Here is a 15,471-nt window from a genome sequence, read left to right as displayed (position 1 = left end):
TCTGGCATTCAAATGAATGTGTTCCCATTTTTTCTTAAAATCAAAGCAAAAGAAAGTTGATTAAGATGTATATTTTTGAGATACAGAACTTCCAAATGTTAATCACTGAAACACATAACCAAAGATTATAAAATCTCCTTCTTTGTTGGCTTTGCCAAAAAATAATAAGAGAGTTTCTTAACTGATTAGAATGGAGAAATATACCCTTGGAGTAGAGAGAATGGTGACCTCTCAAAATCTCTTCTAGCCCTTAGAACTGGAATATTCTCAAATTTGAGAGCCAGACATCCAAATTCTACATTTAGTCACTACTCTACCCAAAATCTGCAAGACTACTAATGAATAATTCTCTCTAGGAAAGAAAGAAAGGAGCATGCATTACTGTGAATATTTCATATAAAAGGAAAAGCAATCGATAATATAGCTTGCCAAAGATTACACAAAAAGTACACATAAAGCTTAAATTGGAAGCCAGATCTGTATAATTCTAAGTACAATACCACTTCAACAGTAATCGATAACATGTATTAGCTATTGAGCTTAGTGCTTTACATTTATTTACCTCATTTAATCCTCACAATAACCTTATGATGTAGGTATTATTATTACTCTCATTTTAGAGATGAAGAAACATAAGGTGAGAGATTATACCATGCATATACTCAGGGTAGATGGGGTAGCTGAGTTCTCCTATATAGAAAGTTCAATGACCATGGATCTAGCTGGAGACTATTCCTGAGAAAATAATAACATCCCTGCCCTTTCTTTCCCAAGAAAGAAAAACAAACTATTCTCTCCCTATTTAGGAGCATTCTTCTCCCCTTCTACCAATGACCTGCTTAGCACCATGACAACTGTGCCTAAATTTCTCACCTATCAAATATCAACAATCTTCAACAGAAGAGAAAGTTCTTAAAAAGTAAAAACTTGTGACTTCAAAAATGCCCTTCAGGTTTCCCTGGTGGTCTAGTGGTTAAGAATCTGCCTTGTAATGCAGGGGACACTGGTTCAATCCCTGGTCCAGGAAAATCCCACATGCTGCGAGGTAGCTAAAGCAGTGCACCACAGCTACCGAGCCCGTACTCTAGAGTCCTCAGGCCACAACTACTGAACCCACGTGCCACAACTACTAAAGTCCATGTCCCTATAGCCTGTGCCCCACAACAAGAGAAGGCACCACAACCAGAAGCCCACACACAGCAGCCAGGGAGCAGCACTCCCGCCACAACTAGAAAACAAGCCTGTGCACAGCAACAAAGACCTGACACAGTCAAAACCAAAGAAGTGCTTTTTGTTTAAGTTGCAGAACAGAAAATAACATATTTTTTAAATGCCCTTCAGGATATGCAGAACTTAGTAAGTGCTCAATCATGTTGCCCAATGATCTGTTTGTAAAGTAAAAAAGGAACTATTTGCAACCATGCCTCAGAATGAGTCCCATTTGAAATCTATGCTTGTCATTAAAAAATAATCTGTGTAGGGGAGTTTACGGGAGAAGGGATACACGCATATGTATGGCCGAGTCCCTTTGCTGTTCACCTGAAACTCTCAAAACATTGTTAACTGGTTATATACCCAAATACAAAATAGAAAGTTTAAAAAAAAATAATCGGTGTATATGTTAATCCCAATCTCCCAATTTATACACTACTAATATATAATATAGATAACAAATAAGAACCTACTGTATAGCACAGGGAACCCTATTCAGTACTCTGAAAAGACTACATGGTAATAGAGTCTAAAAAAGAGTGGATATATGTATATGTATAATGGATTTACTTTGCTGCACAATAGAAACTAACACAACCTTGTAAATAACTATACATCAATAAAAATTAATTTTAAAAAATCTGTTGCATTTTTGCTTTTCCACATATTGTGCTTGCGTAGTCATGGAAAGTAAAGCATCTTTAACTTTCTTTGTCAAATTTTAAAGGACTACTTTTCAAAGAAGCAAAGAAATTGTGCTCAGTGAAGTCAAAAATCACAAATAGCACTAACGTCCATTTTTGCATTTGAATGGATATATTAAAGATAGACAATTCAATTTGTCTCTTTGAGTAGAAACAACAAATTATTGAACAAAGAAAGGATAATAGATCATTTAAAGATTTATCTTGTGAGATTTTCAGAGAAGAAAGAGATCAAGGGAGAACCTGAAATGAGAGAATACAGAATGTTTGCAGACACTAATACACACATCATATAAAGGATTTTAAATTTACCTTATGTTTATTATGCTTATTTATACATGTCATCATTGAAAAGCATCAAATAAATATATTTAAGTAATTTTGATCCAAAATACTTTAAACATAAAAACTCTTAAAGGATTTCACAATATCATATTAGGCTTCTTCAATACACAGTGCTTCAATTCAGAAAAATCTTTTAATAGCTTTATAGACTAGAAGAGCTTAGTAAGTAAAATATACTAGTGAATTCCTTGCCACATGCATAGAAAGAGAGCAAATACAGCAATAGAAAATCTAGAAAATTACAGAGCAGAAAATTCAGGTTAATTACCAAAGATGCAAATTTTCTAAAATATACACAACATGGGACTACCAATTGTTATACTTTTTTCCCCACTATCTTATCCCCAAATAACTACAGGTTACAATGCTAACCTAGTTCTTTATAATTAAATCCAAATGTCTCCCTATAAATGCAGAGATAACTCTTTAGATAAAGAAAGATTTCTATAGTTTCAAATAATCATTTTTCACTTGCAGTAGAATGAAAGAGAATGCCGTTATGTATTTGCACGCCTTTAAAAGGTAAAGAAGAACATTTCTGAATTCTTTTAATATTCTGAAAAGGACTTTTCCAATATTATGCACTGTACAATATAGTGGGGATTACTAAACATATTGGCATTACAAAACAGAAATAACTGGGCAGTTGATTTTGTGTAGTTTACTAGTTTACAATAGATAACAGCATCTACAATTAACCTCAGGAAATAATTCACATCTTTACTAAAGATGAAAGTTTTTTTGAGTGAATAGTAAAACATGAGTGATATATAAGGGGTCTTAGAGGAGCAAGAAGAGATTCTGAATATAAACAAGCCATCATTCTGGTAAAAGGAAATACAAACAACTAGAATAAAAATAGTTGATGCACAAAAGCCATAATGAGGGGGTAGCTCAAAAAATAACTTCTACTCTGAATGGTTTGGATGAAATACAAATTATCCACAGAAAAGTGTGGACTGGCATAAATGTTTGTACAAAATTATAAGTGTATTTCAAGAAGTATGCAAGAGGCAACCGCCTGCATGATGCACAAGGTCCCGGCAATGCTCTGCTTAAGTGCTAGTGCACAGAGTCCAAACCACTGCATTTTAATTACCATGCAGCCTCAGATATATTGCCTTTGATATGGAAATGTTCTTGTTCTCTCATCTTCACATATGGTCTCATGCACAGAAATCTTTATCTGATTCATAAAAAATAAACTAGAATCCAATCTCAACACCTGACCTCAGTGCTTAGAAGTTTTTTACTAAGCATGGTGTCACTATAAAAAGAATGGCTAATATTAGTGTAAAGTTGGATATTTTGAGCAACGATATGAAGGATTTGCAGTTAAGAACTGAATCGATACTGTTTCTCTGAGGTTTTAGGGTTTTGAGGTCCCTTTTTTTGAGACTACCACAGATTTGAGGAAAAACAGACCAGCAGCCTTTTCCAGAGGAGAGAATACATAGTAAACGTACATGATATTTCATCTTACAATCTCCACCTACACTCTCAATTGATATCTTTATCCAAATTATGACAGTGGATATTTAAATCTGAAAAGCTCTATTAAGAACCATAACACAAATTTAAAATTATTTCCAGTTTGACTAAAAGTCTAAACAAAACGATTAGCTGAAAAACTTTTACCCTCTTCCACAGAACAAGAAAAATGAAAACACACTTCGTATAAATGTATAATGAGTATATAATGAGAGAATGATTAAAGTTTCTGATATGACTTATCAAAACAATTAGTTTTCAGATCACAGTTGAAGAACTTCAAGCGAAAATGATATGCTATACATTTAAAATGTGCTAACAGTTAATAAAAGCTGCTTTTCATAGACTACACTGGAGTACCAGCTTGTTTTTGTTTTTGTTTTACTTGAGTATGTTGATAGTCAGGGGACAGTCAGTAGAAAATGTGAGGACGGGATAAAGACACAAAATGTTCAATACATTATTTTCATTGTTGGGAAAAAAATAATAGGGGAGAGTTATATTTCTTAAACAAGAAGCAATCCAAATGCAAAGAGAGTCCATTTTCTGCTCTAAAAAGCAAAACTATTTTTTCATTCTTTTAGCAAGTTTTTATAATAAAATCTGTTCTCATTACATCTCATATACCTTGATAATTCTGAAATAACCTAGATTAACTTTTTTAAAAAACAGTAATATGACCCATCTAACCTCATGACAGCAGATAATACATCCCATCTGCAAATCATCTTGCTGAATGTTATCTGTGTTTTATCATTTCTAGTACCTGTCTGTGCCTGATATGGTACTCTCAGGCACATTAGCTTGATGGAATGTTTCACTTGACTTCAAAAACATCAATTGATATATATGCACCCCTAAACTATATTTAAACAAATAGCTCTTAGAACAACCAAAATTTTAATTGTACTCTACTATACTTATACAGAATGCTGTTTGTAAATAGTGAAAAGGTATATATCAATTATCTCACTAATAAGAGAATACTTTCAAACTTACAGATTTATAACCTAACAATATGGAAAAGTATAGATAATATTAAAAGTAAGGGTTAAAGCCAATGTACATTAAACTTTGTAAAAATAAAATTCATTTACTCCAGTATCTAGTATACTAATTCAAAGAGGATTTTTAAAATGTCACTAGTTTCTTCAATATAAGGTAGATATGTGTAAAAATTTCATCAGTGAGCAATAAACTAATAATTCCTAAAAGAAGTCAAATAGAAACAGCATAAAATCTCAATAATGCACCAAAACTTATCATTTATGTATTTAAAGCAATATATTGTTAAAGCCTTATAAGAGAAAGATTTGCTAAATAAGTTAACATTTTAAATATGTGCTTTTCCCTTACTAAGAAAAAATATCTTTCTACTGCTAATGAAAAAATGTCCAGCAGACAATATGAATGTCATTTCTTCTAGATATTCAGTTACTGAATCCATTACAGAATCAACTTAAGATATAGATATTGATAGTGCTTTATTAATTTTTTTGCATCTACCTTTCTTTGTAGTATAATGTTGGGCACTGTGCTTACACAGTATACTCTTACAGGAGCTTGTATCATGCTCCGTAATAATAAATTTGCAATTTATTTTGCATTTTCAAGAATACATATATACCAAGAGAAAGTTCCTTCTTATTACTTCCAAAATAAAAATTAAGAACAACAATAAATACAATAAACAATATTTAGTTTTGCCACTATAAAAAGAATATGGTAGGAGAACCGAGGAAAAAGGAGGTGGCAGTGATACAAGAAAAGCAACAGGGCCAGAGGAATTAATGACCTAGCACTTGTCTAGATCCTGGTCACTTACTGCCCTTGGTCATAAGCTAGATCTAATATGTGTAGTGCACACTTACTTGCTTTCAGAGTCTAAAGGATTTTGTGTTTTTTTGGTTAGTGTTTGTTGTTCTTGTTTTAGAATGGGACACTCTCTCTTGATTTAAGAGGTTTTCAAAAATGCAGGAGAAAGAAATTTACATGCCATTTGGCCTACTGCCCATGCACTTACATATGTGTATTCAGGAAGATACACTCAAATATACATGGATAATATATTTATGGTCTGGTACAGTAAAAAAAAAATCAGTCATAACTTTTTCCCTGCTGTAATAAAATAAAGTATTTCATTGATTCAATCAAAAGCAAATGCAACTAAATAACCCACGTCCCCACCATCTAGAAGAAAAGCGCACCCTTGCTGCCATAGACAAGCTAACTCTATCCCACTGAATTAGTGGAAGGTTTAAGATGTTTGCTTGTTTGTTTTCAAGTAAAGAGAATCTTCTAGTAGGTATCAGGAATATCTGAGTGGCTTAGAAACAAGGGAAGAAGGGAGAGTGATGAAAGTGTCTAATGCTGAGTGTTGAATTCCATGGTTATTGCACAGGGTGATAGGGGTAAGCTCATGTTCATGACTGCAGACATCTGGTCTCTTCCAGAGAGTGCAGACTAAAGTTGACCTGAAGCTGGGGTCTAGAAACCTAGGCAGGAAGCTCAAGCACCAATCTGGGTACAAACAGAACAGGGCACTGCTCCTAAAAACCCCAAGCTGAACAAGAGTGAGACAGGGAGAAAGCAGATATTTACAGGTTCGCCCGCACAGTGAACACTAGCAGCCCCAAGTGGCTAGGCCTGGAGCGGGGGGGAAGAGAAACTGCAATCAGAGCGCACACAGCAATTTGCTGAGACCTCTGGGGCGGGTGCGGGAGGAAGCACAGAACAGGTGAACAATCCAACTAGAAACTGAAGCCCCTAACCAAGCCAGGATACAACGCCAAGTCTGCGCTAGTCCTACTGGGATAGTGCAGACTGAAGGGCACTAGCAGCCCTCCCCCATGGGCGGAGTGTGTAGAGTAGGTGTAGTGCCAGATTTACTCTGCATCCCCTTTCCTCGTTCAGCACTCACCCTGCCGCTTGTCGGGTTTGCCTATCTAACCAGAAGTCTGCCCTCAGCCGAAAACTAGAGAAGAAACAAGAAGTGGAGAGAGAGAGAGAAAGACAAGACTACACTGTCACAGTCTTCTCTAGTGCCAGGGCCTCCCGAAGGCTGTCCTGGTTGGTTCGACCCTCCCACGGGAATCCTGTAGCCTGGAACGGTGCTGAGTGGACCAGCTCCGCCAAGCCCGTGCCTGTGGGCCTCCGGGACGAGGTGCTGAGTGCGCAGGCTAATTATACATGTGGCATTTGGGCAGCCGACTGTCCAGTGACACCTTACCTTATGAGGAAACGTCAACCTCAGCAACTGTTCAAAACAAAATGCCATCGCAGGATCAGCTTCGCCGGCTCTTGGCCGGTTCGGGATTGCTTTTCCCACAGATTTTCTCACTTAGCGCAAGAATGTGGCCTGCGGAGGCCAGTCGTAAGCTGGGCGGACCGGGGGAGAGGGAGGGGGACAGGCGGGGCGGTCCTTGCCAGGTGTCCATCCTGTCCCCCCTCGCCGTGGACCAGCTCTCGGACCCGACCACTTGACCTTTTTATTCACCAAACTCACCTCCTAGAAATAGACTGGGCGGGGCTGTGTCTGTTCTCCTCGGGACCCGGGGAGAAACCTAGGCATGTGACTATACAGGGCAGAAGGGAGGAGACCCTAGGGAGGCAGGGAGAGGGGGCACTCTCACATCCCGACTCCACTGGGTTGTTGGCTGGGCCGCCCGGCCGGAGCCAAAAGCCCAGCCAGCCGCAAGAGTGCGCGCCGGGGTCAAGCGCCCCGGACACGGACGTCATCCCAGTGCCCCATTGAGTGTGACGGGAGGTCCGGAGCCCAGCCCAGCTTGCCGCAGCAACGGCTTTGGGCCATCTCGAGACCGAAACTTCAAGTTCAGCCCTCCGAAGAGGTCACACACAGAGAAGCAGCCGGGGACAACCCATCTCGCTAACAGCCCATCCCCGCCAGCAAAGTCGAAGACTAATTTTTGGTCCCCAAATAGGGGCAACATTCAATATCTGGCAGTTCATACAAACGTTTTCAAACTTGGTCAGCCTGAGAGCTTAAAAAAAAAAAAAACAGCCTCAAAACACTCCAGCAACAACCACCTTTTATCTGTTCCAAACACACCAATTCTCTTTTTATCTTAAAGCTGCGCGGAGCGCCCGGGAAATAGCCCAGGAAACGGAGCTAATCTGTCCTCCGCAGCCCCGCTCTGGGCGCCCGAGCAACCCCGGCAACCTTTGCACAAGCCTCTTCCCTTTTCTGCCCGGCCCTTTAAGGAGAAGAAAGCAGCTCCCTCTGGGAGCGGTCAGGCTCGGGCTGGGCCCCGGGCGGGTGGCAGCACCGCCCCCGGGCCTGGGCCGAGCCCCAGAGCGGCGGATCTCTGCGGATCTGCGGAGTGGGCAGCGGGCGGCGGGGCCTGGGCAGGGCGCCGAGAAGGACGGAGGGCGCTGGCGGGGCTCAGGGACGCGAGGAGGGGAAGAAACGCGCGGGCGACTGTGCTCCTGCAGCGAGGACTCCGAGGCCGACTCGGCTCCGGGAAGGGCTGGGCGGCCCCGTCACACGCGCCCCCGCCGGCCCGGCACCACCGCCAGAGCGTCCGAGGGAAAAGAGGGCCACGGATTAGCGCTTGGGTTTCGGATTGTCTCGGAATTCGATTTGCTTATTCCTAAAAAGACCATTCAAAGTCACGTCCAAAAATGAAGGATGAGGGAAGAGGGAGAGAGCGCAGGGAACTGGAAGCAACTCGCACGGGGTCCCGGGAAAGTTGCGGCGGAGCGACGTTGGGGTGAGGGTGGGAGGAGGGAGCGAGCTGCTTTTCTAGCGACCCGGGTTTTCTTTGAGCTCCTCCCGGTAAACTTCACGCGGGCAGACAGCGCGGAGGAGATCCTAGACTCTCGCCCACCCTCGGCCATCGTCAACCCCACAAATAGCCAAAGTTTCCAAACCAAAATGGGGGTGGGGTGGGGGTAGCGTTTAGGAAGCCCAGAAACCCGGCAGGTCCACCCGACCTCCCGCACCCGGAGCCTGGGTAATACTGAAGCGCTCCGGGAAACTGCGACATCGCAGTCAGTCACACGGCGAATCACCCCAACACTTTTCAAGAAAACAAAATATTCGCTGGGAAACTTACTTTGCATTTAGTCTCTATTCTTTAGGGGGATGCGGTTTAGTTCGGCTCGTGAGGGAAGCTCGTTTTGTCCAGGTTGGATATTGTCTACTTATGGATCAGCCCTTGGGTGAGGGTTTATTTTAATTTATGGCTTATGCATTCTTTTAAGGTCGATTTACATGACCTCCGGCTACAACTAAGACAGCCGAGGAAGGCACTCCAGTCGTCAGTCGGCCAAACCCACAATTAAAACAGCCCTCCCCCTAGTCTTGGTGTGACTAGGACTCTCCCGGAGTAGGCTGGCTGCCTGCTTTTCTTTTTTTCTCTCTTCTTTCTTCGCTTCTATTCTTTCCTTCTTAATTTCTTTATGCCTTGCTTTTTTAATATCACAAAATAAGATGTGGTATCAGTTTGAAAGTTTCGGTATAACTTTCTTCAAACCCAAGCCTGCAGCGATAACGAGAGATGCAGCGCTCACAAAGCCCTCAGGATGCTGCCCTCTTGTGGGCACAAAGGGCCTTTCCACCCAGCGGTCCCATCTGAACCCTCACACAGCACAAACATATGCTTACACACACACACACACACACACACACACACACACACACACAGGGGGAGAGAGAGAGAGAGAGAGAACACTACACACGCAAGCACACGAGCTTCCTCCATCACACACTTGGCGCAAACTTCAATGAAATACCTACCTCAAACTTCATGAAGACTTAAAAATTCATTCTCTAAGCCACCTGATTCTTTTTCATAACATTCCCAGTTATATAGATTAGAGTATCTATACGGGGAGGCGGAGGAGGAGGAATAAGGTGGGCCGAAAGGGCGAACAGATTTCCGGACGAATACTTAGGATGGCGATAACAGCTTTCTGTTGTCAAAGGTTGCGTTGTCTGTCTCTCTCTCCTGCCCTTTTTGCCTTAGTGTCCCACGCACAGTTATCTACAGCTACAACATGTGTTTTCTCCGAGTGGATTTTGGGGATAGGGGGGTGGCAAGAAAACCAGAAGCCCGCCACGCAGATCTGTCACCGCCTCCGGAACAAGGCACAACTCTCCGAGAGGGGGACGCATCCTAGGGATACGCGCGTCCACCAGCGAGCGGCAGACGCTCGGGCCCCTTTCTCAGCCTCTACTCTTCCCCCTACCCCCCCACCTCCACTTCTGCGTCTGCCCCACTGAGCGCCCTCCTCCCGCTCCTCCTCCCCACCTCCCCTCCCCAGCCAAGTACGGAAACCCGCCGGGGCTGGGCAGCCGTGGCTCCCGGCAACCCGCGCCCTCGCGGGGCTCCGCGCACTCAGTTCTAGTCCGACCCCAATCCCTCAGTCCCAGCTCAGTGAAACTAACCCTGAAGCTGCCCGGAAGGGCAAGAGCGGAAGGCGCTGGGGACCGGCGGCCGGGCCCGGGGTTCCTGCCCCTGCCCTCTCCTGCTCCCCAACAGGTAGCTCACAAATGGGCCGCGCGCTCTCGCTCTGCCTCCCTCGCTCTCTAGAACGCTCGCTCCGTCCCGGTTACCTGGGCGGGCTCCAGGATGGTACCGCACGGGAGGGCTCCTTGTGCGCTGCGCCGCGGGAGTAAATGGCATTAAAGAAAAAAGGGAAAGATACAAATAAAAAAAAAAAAAAATTAAGGAAGGGGAGTCGTTGCTGGGTCAATTAGCTCAGCCCGGGGAGCAAGAGAGCAGAGCCCCCCAGCGCCGCGGCCGGCTAAGCCCGTTAACTCAAGTCTGCGGGGGTGTCCCGCCCCGAGCGGGGGAACGCTGACCCGCAGAAGTTTGCCGCCGGGGTGCCAGGAGGTGCGCGCAGAGCGGGGTGACTAGGGGCTTCCCCCTTGAAACAAGTGAAGGCGATGGTTAGTGCTGTCAATCTTGGCAATCAGTGTGAGCGGCCATGTCGTAAGTATTCAAAGCATTTCCCGTCGTGCAACATCAGAAAGTGAGTGGCCAGGGCATTGATCTGAGCGAGGGAGAGGAGGCAGGGCTCCCCTCCCAGACAACACAGGCAAGATGAGACAAGAGGCGAGGGAGGCAGCGAGCCAGGCAGGGAAGCTGGGAGGGAGGGGGAGGACCGGGGGAAGAAGAAGGAGGGGAGAGCGGAGGCAAAGGAGAGAGAGCCGGAGAGAGAGAGGGCAGAGACCGGCGAGAGCGGAGGTTGGAACTGGAGAACGCGCCTGAGAAGAAAGAGTGAAGCGACTAGTAGGAGAGAATTGGAAGGCGACAAAGAAGAGGGAGAGTTGAGGTCAGAGGGAATAGTGACAAGTATTAGGTGGAGAGAAAACGGCTGAGGAGTAAAGGACCCCAGCAGTGCTATTAGGGCTGGAGTTGTTGGAAGGAGGAGTCTAGATGAAGGCAAACTGAAGAGGGGGAAAGGTAGACAACTGGGGAGAAAGAAAGGAGCAAACTGGAGAAAAGGAGGAAAGAAGGTGGGAGAGGAAATGCAGGAATGGTAGTTTGTGCTTTGAAAAAGTTATGTGAAGAGGATGATGAATGGGCTGAATGTTAGGAAGTACTGAGATGTAGCACTGGACCACAGAAGGGAGTCATGGCAGAAACAGAGAAGAGAAAGAACAGGAGCTAAAGCAGACCAATAAGAAGGAAAGGAAGGTGAATATTAGGATGAATAATAAGGATGAAGAAAAGTGAAAAAGAGAAGTAATCAAAAGAGAGTGAAGAAAGAGATGCAGGAAGCAGAGACCATGAAAACATACAGGTTAACAGGATTTCAGTAAATAGAGGAAGAGGACCTTATTTTAAAAGATGGAGGAAGAGCAACTGAAAGAAAAAGGAATTGATACAGGAGATTCTTAACAGATGTAGGGGGCCATATTCTGAAGGCCATGTGGAATATGGAGTCTATGGGTTAAAATTATTATGAATAACAAAACATGTACAAACTACCAAGGAAAAAATTGATTATACCTTTACAATGATAAATAGTCCCACATTTATTATAGGGTTAAGTTTGTGTTACACAGAATTGGGTGGGTGATATATGTGTATTACCTCAACTTTGTAGAGGAAAAGATTTGGAGAAACAATTTCAAGATGGGTGGCTGGGAAGTTGTAAAAGATGAAGAGTTTCAGTCACCCGGGACAGCATTTTGCAAAAAACATGTAAGTCAGATAGAGAAAATTATGTTTAACCACCCCCCATTAAAAAAAAAAAAAAAACCTACACAAATTAAAGATTCTCTTTGATATGGGTGTGAGGGTAGATACAAGATTTGAAGGGTATAGCATGGCCTAATGGAACAGAGACCTGGAATTTTATCTCAGTGCAAAAAAAACCTGGGGGACTGGGAGAGGAGAGAATAATCATGATGTCAGGTAATAGACAGAGATACAGAACAAAAGAAATAGATGAGAACACTAGCTTTGACAACAGCAGACACAGAGCTAACAGGCAGCCAGTGTGCACAAGGTGATGGTGGCCTGCCTTAAGCCAGGCCCAAAGAAATAGATCTGAGAAACTAAAGTTAGTGGAGAGTCCAAATTACATCAAGATTAAAAGCTAAGAGAGGGGTTCTGACACGATCAGTGTAAACCTACAGAGATTTGTGGAAGTGAGGTCCTCGCTATGTAGAAACTGATATGAGAGGGCCACTTTGAGGCATTACATAAACAGGGAATTTGTGAAAGAAGATATGGAGAGGAGAGAGGAGTCAGGAATTAGAGTTAGAAAAATCAAAAAGTTAATGCAATCTAAGGTTGCCAACTTGAGAAGACCTTCACAGATCAAGTGATAAAAGATAAAGAGGAGAAAACCTCATCTTTGTTCCACTAACTGAAGAAAACGGAGAAAGTAAGTAAATGCAGAAGAGGTACCAAGCTGAGATGTCTGTTAGTCATATATTGGCTTCTTAAAGTATACTCCATGTTTGGTTTCATATCAACTCCAGACAAGAGAAGGAAGAGGACAGAAATAAGGGTCAAGATGAGCACCTGGGATTGGTGGGGCAGAAGGAATAGCCCCAGTAATAGGAATAGCTCATTTCCTATTCCAGCTGGGAAAGATGATGCTTGAGGATTAGAAGCTTGAAGACTGCAAGTTAATATGACTTGATGACTGTTGGCGGAGAGAACAGTCCCCAACCAGAAATCTTGTGTCCCTTTCACCCACAGAGACCTTCATGACTGGAAAAATCTGCCTGGAGAGGCCAGAGCCTAGAAGCCAGTGAAAAGAATGCCTGGCACCTTTCCTGCCAGCTCCTTCACACCTGGTCCCAAAACTCCCAAGAGTGCTCCTTGACCTCAGAGGCCCAACGGGTAAACCCAGACTGGTGTTTCTATACTAGACAAGAGTCAAATCTCTTCTGGCTTTTGATTTTGTCTTTGTTTTATTTTGTTTTTGTGAATGACTGTGGCCTGGCCCAGCTGTCCTTCCAAAGCCTCTCTCTGGCCCTAGAACTCAACTACAGGAGCAAAAAATCTCTGGAAATCTTATAAAGGGCAAAATCGAATGACCCCTCCTAAATGCCTGCAGAGTTAAAGCAGAGAGAAGAGGAGATAATTTTAAGTCCCAAAGCCTAAATTCTCAGGGTAGAGCCACCGAGAGAAGTGAAACATCCCAGACTGAAACACTGGGGCGCGACTTGGGTTTCTCAAAGTTGTGGTAAGTTTGGCTTTGCAAGTACCAGCGTATGAGTTCTTTAAATCACCCAGCACTGGGAAATCTGGGGAATAAGACAGACCCCGCCGACCAGGTACAGGCTGCTGGCAGAAGGCCAAAAAAAAAAAAAGGCGACATTATCAAGATCTCTTGTGTCCAAGGCCCTAATACTGGGCCGCAGTGGACCTTCAGAGGAGGAACAGCAGAATCCTCTTTAGATTTTATCTAATAAACTGATAACCAAAGTAGATTGATAAGGCGGAACCCCGAGCCAATCACAACATTAATCCCTAAAGGAAAGAAACTAAAGTTTGGGGTCTTGGTGTCGCACTTCAGGCTGTGCATGGTTTGACACGTGGCCCTCGGGGGCGGGAGTGAGCCCTAAGAGTTCCCTTTCAAGCCACAGGCGCTGCAGTACAGAGCGGGGGGCTAGGCAAAGAGCGCTGCAGAGGGTTGAAGTGCCGGACTCTCCACCTGGTCCGCACTGGCCTGCGGGCTCCAGGAAGTTCCGAAAGGAGCCAAGGACACCCAGGCACCGTGGCCAGATCCCGGCACACTAGGGCTCACTTTCCCTGGGGGTCGGAGCCCCGCGCTGCGCAAGAAGCCCGGCACCGAGCACCGGGAACCAGGGAGGGAAGGAGGGGCAAGCGGTGGGAGCAGACTTACCTGCCCGCAGCTATCGCTGCCTCCGAGCTGTCCGGGTGTCCCTGCGCACGACAACCAGCAAAGACAACTCGGCTTTGCTAAGTTTGGCCTCGCACCTCCAGAGAAGAGGCGCGAACCGGCAAATGAAAGGCGCGCTCGGTTCCTGGAGAGAGGTCCCCCTGAACTTGGGAAGGGGAGTGCAATGAATTCTGCTCGAGAAGTTAATATTTAAAGCACCCACGCAAAAATCAAAACGACTGTTAAAGACTCGTATTCTCGCCTTGAAAGTCTCCTTACACCAGCCGGGAGGACAATTCAGATCTACATGACTTCATCCTAAGGTTTCTAACTTCTTTGAGGAAGGGCTTTATAGGTACTGTATAAATAGTACCAATATAAATGTCTTCCAAAACACGGAGAATGAGAACTTTTACTGAAACGAAGAATAAGTGAAAGAGTATAAAAAGCCAAAAAGGAAGAAGTTGGAAACTTTAATTACAGCCCAGAGAAAACTTTTAGCAATTGATTTCCTTAAACAGGAATAACAAACACACCAACGACTCCAGCAGCCCATCGCACTTCATTTAAGTTTGGTGTAACCAAATAACCCGAACTCCCAATTAACAGTGCCCTTGGGACTCTGCCTCAAAGAGGTCGGAACTCGTGTTACAACAACAAAAGCAAAAAAGCAAACTGTGAATAATGCTCTGCGTTCTTTAAGACGTCATTTTGCAAAAGGACCGGGCATTGTCCCTGGACTTTAAATGGATAGAGAATAACATTAAATTTCATTTGAATCTGCGCATCATCATATTGGGAAGACCACAGCGGTAGCGACAGTAGCAGCAGCAGCACCGCCACAAAGGAGGTGGGGAAAAGTGGTAAAAATGCATGAACTTTTTTCAAAGAAAAATAAAGATAAATCAAAAATAAGTTTTACAGACATGTCTTTCCTGGCTTAGGAAAGTTAATTTTTAAATGTTCTCCTGCTGTCTAAGGTGCAAAGCCGAGTCTAGGGGAGTGCGTGGCTGGAATCTGCATGCTGATAAGAGAAGGCTGATGTACTTACAGTGACAGAGGGCAGGCTGCGGGAGAAAAGCTGTTTGTGTTAGCCTGCGAGTTACCCAGGGCTGCAGTGAGAGCAGAAGGGAGGAGTGGGAGTGCCAGTCTGCGTACACCTTCACCGCGTCTCATTACATCTGCCAGCCTCTCTCTCCCTCTCTCTTTCATTTCCACATTCCCTTTGTTCCTGAAAAAAAAAAATCTACACGTCACATCAGAGTCCCCAGATGCAGTCTACACCAAAGAAAAAAAAATGAATAATTCAATCAAACTGTGCATAGTCTCTAAGGCAATAAATCTATTGCACTTAAAGAAACGAAGGGTAATTACCACCATGGAATTA

The 15,471-nt window shown here is 43.9% G+C and overlaps 1 protein-coding gene and 1 long non-coding RNA gene across 13 annotated transcripts in view; one reads left to right on the top strand and one right to left on the bottom strand.

The window, feature by feature from the left end:
- Positions 1-15,471, bottom strand: part of SOX6 (SRY-box transcription factor 6) — an 833,346-nt gene that overhangs the window by 703,690 nt on the left and 114,185 nt on the right. For 4 of the 12 annotated variants that reach the window (XM_059874855.1, XM_059874857.1, XM_059874853.1 and 1 more), the window contains one exon: positions 15,136-15,315. The gene's annotated coding sequence lies outside the window, so the exon portion shown is untranslated. Of the gene's footprint in view, positions 1-6,981; positions 9,005-9,510; positions 9,730-10,329; positions 10,724-15,135; positions 15,316-15,471 lie in introns of those variants that run through there. The other 8 variants (XM_059874852.1, XM_059874854.1, XM_010812494.4 and 5 more) reach the window with 4 other exon arrangements.
- Positions 9,813-13,553, top strand: LOC101904740 (uncharacterized). Its single transcript, XR_237499.5, has 2 exons — positions 9,813-10,708; positions 12,935-13,553. It is a non-coding gene; the product is annotated as an uncharacterized lncRNA (long non-coding RNA).

Source organism: Bos taurus, chromosome 15 (assembly GCF_002263795.3).
Source record: "Bos taurus isolate L1 Dominette 01449 registration number 42190680 breed Hereford chromosome 15, ARS-UCD2.0, whole genome shotgun sequence".
NCBI lineage: Eukaryota > Metazoa > Chordata > Mammalia > Artiodactyla > Bovidae > Bos > Bos taurus.
The sequence above is the reverse complement of the archived record's forward strand: the minus strand, read 5'-3'. Positions and strand labels throughout refer to the sequence as shown.